Here is a 12450-nt window from a genome sequence, read left to right on the forward strand (position 1 = left end):
CGCGTAAAGCGGCTATGTGCCACAGGATATTCGAGATGGTGGTACCTTGAGTGTTCTCTAGATGGACGCACGGACGGACAGACCGACAGACTAGCAGACGGACAGACAGGTAGACGGACGCGTAAAGCGGTATTTGCCACAGGGTATACGATATGCGAGATGGCGGTACTTTAAGTGTTCTCAAGATAGACGCACGGACGGGCGCTCGGACGGATACCCACCCAGACTAGCAGACAGACGGACAGGTACACGGACGCGTGAAGCGGAATTTGCCACAGGGTATACGAGAAGCGAGATGGCGGTACTTTAAGTGGTCTTTAGATGGACGCACGGACGGAAAGAAAGACTGACTGGCAGACAGACGGACAGGTAGACGGACGTGTAAAGCGGCTATGTGCCACAGGTTATGCGAGATGGCGGTACTTTGAGTATTCTTTAGATATACGCACGGATGGACGCACGGACGGACAGGCAGACAGACTGGCAGACAGACGGACAGGTAGATGGACGCGTAATGTGGGTATATGCCACAGGGTACACGACGCGCGAGATGGCGGTACAGAGTGTTCTCTCGATTGACGCACGAATGGACGCATGGACGGACAGACAGACAGACTGGCAGAGAGACGGACAGCTAGACGGACGCGTAAAGCGGCTATGTGCCACAGGGTATGCGAGAAGGCGGTACTTTGAATGTTCTCTAGATTGACGCACGGATGGACTCACGGACGGACAGACAGACTAGCAGACGGACGGACAGGTAGACGGACGCGTAAAGCGGTATTTGCCACAGGGTATACGAGATGCGAGATGGCGGTACTTTAGGTGTTCTATAGATGGACGCACGGACGGGCAGACAGATAGACTGGCAGACAGATGGACAGGTAGACGGACGTGTAAAGTTGCTATGTGCGACAGGGTGTGTGAGATGGCGGTACTTTGAGTGTTCTCTAGATGGACGCACGAACGGACCCACGGACAAACAGACAGACAGACTGGCAGACAGACGGACAGGTAGATGGACGCGTAAAGCGGGTATGTGCCACAGGGTATACGACGCGCGAGATGGCGGTTCACAGAGTGTTCTCTAGATTGACGCACGAATGGACGCATGGATGGACAGACAGAGAGACTGTCACAGAGACGGACAGGTAGACGGACGCGTAAAGCGGCTATTGCCACAGGGTATGCGAGATGGCGCTACTTTGAATGTTCTCTAGACGGACGCACAGACGGGCGCACGGACGGACAGACAGACAGACTAGCAGATGGACAGACAGGTACACGGACGCGTAAAGCGGTATTTGCCACAGGGTATACGAGATGCGAGATGGCGGTACTCTAGGTGTTCTCAAGATAGACGCACGGACGGACGGACAGACATACAGACTAGCAGACAGACGGACAGGTAGACGGACACGTTAACGGCATTTGCCGCAGGGTATACGAGATGCGAGATTGCTGTACTTTAAGTGTTCTCTAGATGGACGCACGGAAGAACAGACAGATGGCAGACAGACGGACAGGTAGACTAATGTGTGAAACGGCTATGTGCCACAGGGTATGCGGGATGGTGGTACTTTGAGTGTTCTCTAGATAGACGCCCGGACGGACGCATGGATGGACAGACAGACAGACTGGCAGACAGATGGACAGGTAGATGGACGCGTAATATGGGTATGTGCCACAGGGTACACGACGCGCGAGATGGCGGTACACAGAGTGTTCTCTAGATTGACGCACGAATGGACGCATAGACGGACAGACAGACAGACTGGCAGAGAGACGGACAGGTAGACGGACGCGTAAAGCGGCTATGTGCCACAGGGTATGCGAGATGGCGGTACTTTGAATGTTCTCTAGATGGACGCACGGACGGACGCACAGACGGACGCACGGATGGACACAAAGACAGACTAGCAGATGGACAGACAGGTAGACGGACGCGTAATGCGGTATTTGAAACAGGGTATCCCAGATGCGAGATGGCGGTACTTTAAGTGTTCTCAAGATAGACGCACGGACGGACGGACAGACAGACGGACTAGCAGGCGGACGGACAGGTAGACGGACACGTAAACGGTATTTGACACAGGGTATACGAGATGCGAGACTGCGGGACTTTAAGTGTTCTCTAGATGGACGCACGGACGGACGCACGGAAGAACAGACAGACTGGCAGACAGACGGACAGGTAGACGGATGTGTGAAACGGCTATGTGCCACAGCGTATGCGAGATGGCGGTACTTTGAGTGTTCTCTAGATAGACGCACAGATGGACGCATGGACGAACAGACAGACAGACTGGCAGACAGACAGACTGGCAGACAGACGGACAGGTAGACGAACGTGTAAGGCGGGTATGTGCCACAGGGTATACGACGCGCGAGATGGCGGTACACAGAGTGTTCTCTAGATTAACGCACGAATGAACGCATGAACGGACAGACAGACAGACTGGCAGAGAGGCGGACAGGTAGACGGACGCGTAAAGCGGCTATGTGCCACAAGGTATGCGAGATGGCAGTACTTTGAGTGTTCTCTAGATGGACGCACGGACGGTCGCACGGACGGACAGACAGACTAGCAGACGGACGGACAGGTAGACGGACGCGTAAAGCGGTATTTGCCACAGGGTATACGAGATGCGAGATGGCGGTACTTTAGGTGTTCTATAGATGGACGCACGGACGGGCAGACAGATAGACTGGCAGACAGACGGACAGGTAGACGGACGTGTAAAGTTGCTATGTGTGACAGGGTGTGTGAGATGGCGGTACTTTGAGTGTTCTCTAGATGAACGCACGAACGGACGCACGGACAAACAGACAGACAGACTGGCAGACAGACGGACAGGTAGATGGACGCGTAAAGCGGGTATGTGCCACAGGGTATACGACGCGCGAGATGGCGGTTCACAGAGTGTTCTCTTGATTGACGCACGAATGGACGCATTGATGGACAGACAGACAGACTGGCAGAGAGACGGACAGGTAGACGGACGCGTAAAGCGGCTATTGCCACAGGGTATGCGAGATGGCGGTACTTTGAATGTTCTCTAGACGGACGCACAGACGGACGCACGGACGGACAGACAGACAGACTAGCAGATGGACAGAGAGGTTCACGGACGCATAAAGCGGTATTTGCCACAGGGTATAGGAGATGCGAGTTGGCGGTACTCTAAGTGTTCTGAAGATAGACGCACGGACGGACGGACAGATATACAGACTAGCAGACAGACGGACAGGTAGACGGACACGTAAACGGCATTTGCCACAGGGTATACGAGATGCGAGATTGCTGTACTTTAAGTGTCTCTAGATTGACGCACGGAAGAACAGACAGATGGCAGACAGACAGACAGGTAGACTAATGTGTGAAACGGCTATGTGCCACAGGGTATGCGAGATGGTGGTACTTTGAGTGTTCTCTAGATAGACGCCCGGACGGACGCATGGATGGACAGACAGGCAGACTAGCAGACGGACGGACAGGTAGACGGACGCGTAAAGCGGTATTTGCCACAGGGTATACGAGATGCGAGATAGCGGTAATTCAATTGTTCTCAAGATGGACGCTCGCACGGACGCACAGACGGACAGACAGACAGACTAGCAGACAGACGGACAGGTAGACGGACACGTAAAGCAATATTTGCCACAGGGTATACGAGAAGTGAGATGGCGGTACTTTAGGTGTTCTCTAGATGAACACACGGATGGACGCATGGACGAACAGACAGACAGACTGGCAGACAGACGGACAGGTAGACGAACGTGTAAAGCGGGTATGTGCCACAGGGTATACGACGCTCGAGATGGCGGTACATTGAGTGTTCTCTAGATTAACGCACGATTGAACGCATGAACGGAAAGACAGACAGACTGGCAGAGAGGCGGACAGGTAGACGGACGCGTAAAGTGGCTTTGTGCCACAAGGTATGCAAGATGGCAGTACTTTGAGTGTTCTCTAGATGGACGCACGGACGGTCGCACGGACGGACAGACAGACTAGCAGACGGACGGACAGGTACTAGGACGCGTTAAGCGGTACTTGCCACAGGGTATACGAGATGCGAGATGGCGGTACTTTAAGTGTTCTCAAGATAGACGCAGGGACGGACGGACAGACAGACAGACTAGCAGGCGGACGGACAGGTAGACGGACACGTAAACGGTATTTGACACAGGGTATACGAGATGCGAGATTGCGGTACTTTAGTTGTTCTCTAGATGGACCCACGGACGGATGCACGGAAGAACAGACAGACTGGAAGACAGACGGACAGGTAGACAGATGTGTGAAACGGCTATGTGCCACAAGGTATGCGAGATGGCGGTACTTTGAGTGTTCTCTAGATGGACGCACGGATGGACGCATGGACGAACAGACAGACAGACTGGCAGACAGACGGACAGGTAGACGAACTTGTAAAGCGGGTATGTGCCACAGGGTATACGAAGACAGACAGACTGGCAGAGAGACGGAAAGGTAGACGGACGCGTAAAGTGGCTATGTGCCACAGGGTATGCGAGATGGCGGTACTTTGAGTGTTCTCTATATGGACGCACGGACGGTCGCATGGACGGACAGACAGACTAGCAGACGGACGGACAGGTAGACGGACGCGTGAAGCGGTATTTGCCACAGGGTATACGAGATGCGAGATTGCGGTAGTTTAAGTGTTCTCTAGATGGACGTAGAGACGGACAGACAGACAGACTGGCAGACAGACGGACAGGTAGACGGACGTGTAAAGCGGCTATGTGCCACAGGTTATGCGAGATGGTGGTACTTTGAGTGTTCTCTAGATATACGCACGGTTGGACGCACGGACGGACAGACAGACAGACTGGCAGATGGACAGACAGGTACACGGACGCGTAAAGCGGTAATTGCCACAGGGTATACGAGATGCGAGATGGCGGTATTTTAGGTGTTCTCAAGATAGACGCACGGACGGACGGACAGACAGACAGACTAGCAGACGGGCGGACAGGTAGACGGACACGTAAACGGTATTTGACACAGGGTATACGAGATGCGAGTTTGCGGTACTTTAAGTGTTCTCTAAATGGACACACGGACGGACGCACGGAAGAACAGACAGACTGGCAGACAGACGGACAGGTAGACGGATGTGTGAAACGGCTATGTGCCACAGGGTATGCGAGATGGCGGTACTTTGAGTGTTCTCTAGATGGACGCACGGATGGACGCATGGACGAACAGACAGACAGACTGGCAGACAGACGGACAGGTAGACGGATGTGTGAAACGGCTATGTGCCACAGGGTATGCGAGATTGCGGTACTTTGAGTGTTCCCTAGACGGACGCACGGATGGACGCATGGACGAACAGACAGACAGACTGGCAGACAGACGGACAGGTAGACGAACGTGTAAAACGGGTACGTGCCTCAGGGTATACGACGCGCGAGATGGCGGTACACAGAGTGTTCTCTAGATTGATGCATGAATGGACGCATGGACGGACAGACAGACAGACTGGCAGAGAGACGGACAGGTAGACGGACGCGTAAAGCGGCTATGTGCCACAGGGTATGCGAGATGGCGGTACTTTGAGTGTTCTGTAGATGGACGCACGGATGGTCGCACGGACGGACAGACAGACTAGCAGACGGACGGACAGGTAGACGGACGCGTAAAGCGGTATTTGCCACAGGGTATAGGAGATGCCAGATGGCGGTACTTTAGGTGTTCTCAAGATGGAGGCACGGACGTACGCACGGATGGACAGACAGACAGACTGGCAGACAGTCGGACGCGTAATGCGGCTAAGTGCCTCAGGGTATGCGAGATGGCGGTACTTTGAGTGTTCTCTAGAAGGACGCACGGAAGGACGCACGGACGGACAGACAGACCGACTGGCTATGTGCCACAGGGTATGCGAGATTGCGGTACTTCGAGTGTTCTCAAGATGGACGCACAGACGGACGCACGGACGGACAGACAGGCAGACTGGCAAACAGACGGACAAGTAGACGAGCGTGTAAAGTGGCTATGTGCCACAGGGTATGCGAGATGGCGGTACTTTGAGTGTTCTCTAGATGGACGCACGAATGGACGCTTGGACGAACAGACAGACAGACTGGCAGAGAGACGGACAGGCAGACGGATGTGTAAAGCGGCTATGTGCCACAGGGTATGCGAGATGGCGGTATTTTGAGTGTTCTCTAGATGGACGCACGGATGGGCGCATACACGAACAGACAGACAGACTGAGAGACAGACGGACAGACAGACGGACGCGTAAAGCGCGTATGTTCTACAGGGTATGCGAGATGGCGGTACTTTGAGTGTTCTCTAGATTGACGCACGGATGGACTCACGGACGGACAGACAGACTAGCAGACGGACGGACAGGTAGACAGACGCGTAAAGCGGTATTTGCCACAGGGTATACGAGATGCGAGATGGCGGTACTTTAGGTGTTCTAGAGATGGACGCACGGACGGGCAGACAGATAGACTGGCAGACAGACGGACAGGTAGACGGACGTGTAAAGATGCTATGTGCGACAGGGTGTGTGAGATGACGGTACTTTGAGTGTTCTCTAGATGGACGCACGAACGGACGCACGGACAAACAGACAGACAGACTGGCGTCTAGACAGACGGACAGGTAGATGGACGCGTAAAGCGGGTATGTGCCACAGGGTATACGACGCGCGAGATGGCGGTTCACAGAGTGTTCTCTAGATTGACGCACGAATGGACGCATGGATGGACAGACAGACAGACTGGCAGAGAGACGGACAGGTAGACGGACGCGTAAAGCGGCTATTGCCACAGCGTATGCGAGATGGCGGTACTTTGAATGTTCTCTAGACGGACGCACTGACGGACGCACGGACGGACAGACAGACAGACTAGCAGCTGGACAGACAGGTACACGGACGCGTAAAGCGGTATTTGCCACAGGGTATACGAGATTTTTAAGACCCACCTTTCTGCTCTCCTTGTCTAACTCCGTAATCATGAGTTGCAATTCGTCCCCCGAGTTACTCAGCAATGCAATGTCATCGGCGAAGCGCAGGTTACTAAGGTATTCTCCATTGACTCTTATCCCTAACAGCTCCCATTCTAGGCTTCTGAAAACCTCGTGTAAGCACGCGGTAAATAGCATTGGGAAACCTCGGCAAGGAGCAGCGCTTCGAGATAGGTAATAGTGCACTTGAAGTTGTAAAAGACTATGTCTACTTAGGGCAGGTAATAACCGCAGAGCCGAACCACGAGATTGAAGTAACTAGAAGAATAAGAATGGGGTGGAGCACATTCGGCAAGCACTCTCAAATTATGACAGGTAGATTGCCACTTTCCCTCAAGAGGAAGGTATATAACAGCTGTATCTTGCCGGTACTTAGCTACGGAGCAGAAACCTGGAGACTTACAAAGAGGGTTCAGCTTAAATTGAGGACGACGCAGCGAGCAATGGAAAGAAAAATGGTAGGTGTAACCTTAAGAGACAAGAAGAGAGCAGAGTGGATTAGGGAACAAACGGGGGTTAAGGATATCATAGCTGAAATCAAGATGAAGAAATGGACATGGGCAGGGCATGTAGCGCGTAGACAGGATAACCGCTGGTCACTAAGGGTAACTGACTGGATTCCCAGAGAAGGGAAGCGGGCTAGAGGGAGACAGAAGGTTAGGTGGGCAGATGAGATTAAGAAGTTTGCGGGTATAAATTGGCAGCAGCAAGCACAGGACCGGGTTAACTGGCGGAACATGGGAGAGGCCTTTGTCCTGCAGTGGACGTAGTCAGGATGATGATGATGATACGAGATGCGAGATGGCGGTACTCTAAGTGTTCTCAAGATAGACGCACGGACGGACGGACAGACATACAGACTAGCAGACGGACGGACAGGTAGACGGACACGTAAACGGCATTTGCCACAGGGTATACGAGATGCGAGATTGCTGTACTTTAAGTGTTCTCTAGATGGACGCACGGAAGAACAGACAGATGGCAGACAGACGGACAGGTAGACTAATGTGTGAAACGGCTATGTGCCACAGGGTATGCGAGATGGTGGTACTTTGAGTGTTCTCTAGATAGACGCCCGGACGGACGCATGGATGGACAGACAGACAGACTAGCAGACGGACGGACAGGTAGACGGGCGCGTAAAGCGGTATTTGCCACAGGGTATACGAGATGCGAGATAGCGGTAATTCAATTGTTCTCAAGATGTACGCTCGCACGGACGCACAGACGGACAGACAGACAGACTAGCAGACAGACGGACAGGTAGACGGACACGTAAAGCAATATTTGCCACAGGGTATACGAGAAGTGAGATGGCGGTACTTTAGGTGTTCTCTAGATGAACGCACGGATGGACGCATGGACGAACAGACAGACAGACTGGCAGACAGACGGACAGGTAGACGGACGTGTAAAACGGGTATGTGCCACAGGGTATACGACGCGCGAGATGGTGGTACTAAGAGTGTTCTCTAGATTTACACACGAGTGGACGCGTTGACGGACAGACAGACAGAATGGCAGACAGATAAACAGGTAGACGGACGCGTAAAGCGGCTATGTGCCACAGGGTATGTGAAATCGCGGTACTTTGAGTGTTCTGTAGATGGACGCACGGTTGGACGCATGGACGGACAGACAGACCAGCGGACGGTTGGACAGGTAGACGGACGCGTGAAGCGGTATTTGCCACAGGGTGTACGAGATGCTAGATGGCGGTACTTTACGTGTTCTCTAGATGGACGCACGGACGGGCAGACAGACGGACTGGCAGACAGACGGACAGGTAGACGGACGTGTAAAGCGGGTATGTGCCACAGGGTATACGACGCGCGAGATGGCGGTACACGGAGTGTTCTCTGGATTGACGCACGAATTGATGCATGGACGGACAGACAGACAGACTGGCAGAGAGACGGACAGGTAGACGGACGCGTAAAGCGGCTATGTGCCACAGGGTATGCGAGATGGCGGTACTTTGAATGTTCTCTAGATGGACGCACAGACGGACGCACGGACGGACAGACAGACAGACTAGCAGATGGACAGACAGGTACACGGACGCGTAAAGCGGTAATTGCCACAGGGCATACGAGATGCGAGATGGCGGTACTTTAGTTGTTCTCAAGATAGACGCACGGACGGACGGACAGACAGACAGACTAGCCGACGGAGGGACAGGTAGACGGACACGTAAAGCAATATTTGCCACAGAGTATACGAGAAGTGAGATGGCGGTACTTTAGGTGTTCTCTAGATGGAGGCACGGACAGACGCAAGGACGGACAGACAGTAAGACTGGCAGACAGGCGGACAGATAGACCGACGTGCGAAGCGGCTATGTGCCACAGGGTATGTGAGATGGCGGTACTTTGAGTGTTCTCTAGACGGACGCACGGATGGATGCATGGACGAACAGAAGACAGACTGGCAGACGGACAGGTAGACGGACGTGTAAAACGGGTATGTGCCACAGGGTATACGACGCGCGAGATGGTGGTACTAAGAGTGTTCTCTAGAATGACGCACGAACAGACGCATGAACGGACAGAGAGACAGACTGGCAGAGAGACGGACAGGTAGACAGATGTGTAAAGTGGCTATGTGCCACAGGGTTTGCGAGATGGTGGTACTTTGAGTGTTCTCTGGATGGACGCACGGATGGGTGCATGGACGAACAGACAGACAGACTGACAAACAGACGGACAGGTAGACAGACGCCTAAAGCGCGTATGTGCCACAGGGTAAACGAGATGTGAGATGGCGGTACTTTAAGTGCTCTCTAGATGAACGCACGGACGGACGGACAGCCAGACTGGCAGAAAGACGGACAGGTAGACGGACGTGTAAAGCGGCTATTTTCCACAGGGTATGCGAGATGGCGGTACTTTGAGTGTTCTCTAGATGGACGCACGGATGGACGCATGGACGAACAGATAGACTGGCAGACAGACGGACAGTTAGACGGACGCGTAAAGCGGTGATGTTCTACAGGGTATACGACGCGCGAGATGGTGGTAATCGAAGTGTTCTCAAGATTGACGCACGAACGGACGCATGGACGGACAAACACGCAGACTAGCAGATGGACGGACAGGTAGATGGACGCGTAAAGCGGCTATGTGCCACAGGGTATGCGAGATCGCGGTACTTTGAGTGTTCTCTAGATGGTCGCACGGATGGACGCAGGGACGGACAGACAGACCAGCAGACGGAAAGACAGGTAGACGGACGCGTGAAGCGGTATTTGCCACAGGGTATACGAGATGCTAGATGGCGGTACTTTAAGTGTTCTCTAGATGGACGCACGGACGGGAAGACAGACAGACTGGCAGACAGACGGACAGGTAGACGGATGTGTAAAGCTTGTATGTGCCACAGGGTATACGACGCGCGAGATGGCGGTACACGGAGTGTTCTCTGGATTGACGCACGAATTGATGCATGGACGGACAGACAGACAGACTGGCAGAGAGACGGACAGGTAGACGGACGCGTAAAGCGGCTATGTGCCACAGGGTATGCGAGATGGCGGTACTTTGAATGTTCTCTAGATGGACGCACAGACGGACGCACGGACGGACAGACAGACAGACTAGCAGATGGACAGACAGGTACACGGACGCGTAAAGCGGTAATTGCCACAGGGTATACGAGATGCGAGATGGCGGTACATTAGGTGTTCTAAAGATAGACGCACGGACGGACGGACAGACTAGCAGACGGACGGACAGGTAGACGGACATGTAAACGGTATTTGACACAGGGTATACGAGATGCGAGATTGCGGTACTTTAAGTGTTCTCTAGATGTACGCACGGACGGACGCACGGAAGAACAGACGGACTGGCAAACAGACGGACAGGAAGACGGATGTGTGAAACGGCTATGTGCCACAGGGTATGCGAGATGGCGGTACTCTGAGTGTTCTCTAGATGGACGCACGGATGGACGCATGGACGAACAGGGAGACAGACTGGCAGACAGACGGACAGGTAGACGAACGTGTAAAGCGGGTATGTGCCACAGGGTATACGACGCGCGAGATGGCGGTACACAGAGTGTTCTCTAGATTGACGCACGAACGGACGCATGGACGAACAGACAGACAGACTGGCAGAGAGACGGACAGGCAGACGGATGTGTAAAGTGGCTATGTGCCACAGGGTATGCGAGATGGCGGTATTTTGAGTGTTCTCTAGATGGACGCACGGATGGGCGCATGGACGAACAGACAGAAAGACTGACAGACAGACGGACAGACAGACAGACGCGTAAAGCGCGTATGTTCCACAGGGTATGCGAGATGGCAACTTTGAGTGTTCTCTAGATGGACGCACGGATGGACTCACGGACGGACAGACAGACTAGCAGACGGACGGACAGGTAGACGGACGCGTAAAGCGGTCTTTGCCACAGGGTATACGAGATGCGAGATGGCAGTACTTTAGGTGTTCTATAGATGGACGCACGGACGGGCAGACAGATAGACTTGCAGACAGATGGACAGGTAGACGGACGTATAAAGCGGCTATGTGCGACAGGGTGTGTGAGATGGCGGTACTTTGAGTGTTCTCTAGATCGACGCACGGATGGATGCATGGACGAACAGACAGACAGACTGGCAGACAGATGGACAGGTAGACGAACGTGTCAAGTGGGTATATGCCACAGGGTAAACGACGCGCGAGATGGCGGTACACAGAGTGTTCTCTAGATTGACGCACGAATGGACGCTTGGACGGAGAGACAAACAGACTGGCAGAGAGACGGACAGGTAGACGGACGCGTAAAGCGGCTATGTGCCACAGGGTATGCGAGATTGCGGTACTTTGAGTGTTCTCTAGATGGACGCACGGACGGTCGCATGGACGAACAGACAGACAGACTGACAAACAGACGGACAGGTAGACGGACGCGTAAAGCGCGTATGTGCCACAGGGTAAACGAGATGTGAGATGGCGTTACTTTAAGTGTTGTCTAGATGAATGCACGGACGGACGGACAGCCAGACTGGCAGGCAGACGGACAGGTAGACGGACGTGTAAAGCGGCTATTTTCCACAGGGTATGCGAGATGGCGGTACTTTGAGTGTTCTCTAGATGGACGCACGGATGGACGCATGGACGAACAGATAGACTGGCAGACAGACGGACAGTTTGACGGACGCGTAAAGCGGTTATGTTCTACAGGGTATACGACGCGCGAGATGGCGGTACTCGAAGTGTTCTCAAAATTGACGCACGAATGGACGCATGGACGGACAGACAGACAGACTGGCAGAGAGACGGAGAGGTAGACGGACGCGTGAAGCGGCTATGTGCCACAGGGCATGCGAGATGGCGGTACTTTGAGTGTTCTCTAGATGGACGCACGGATGGACGCAAGGACGAACAGACAGACTGGCAGACAGACGGACAGGTACACGGACGCGC

Source organism: Rhipicephalus microplus, unplaced genomic scaffold (assembly GCF_043290135.1).
Source record: "Rhipicephalus microplus isolate Deutch F79 unplaced genomic scaffold, USDA_Rmic scaffold_13, whole genome shotgun sequence".
Taxonomy (NCBI): Eukaryota; Metazoa; Arthropoda; class Arachnida; order Ixodida; family Ixodidae; genus Rhipicephalus; species Rhipicephalus microplus.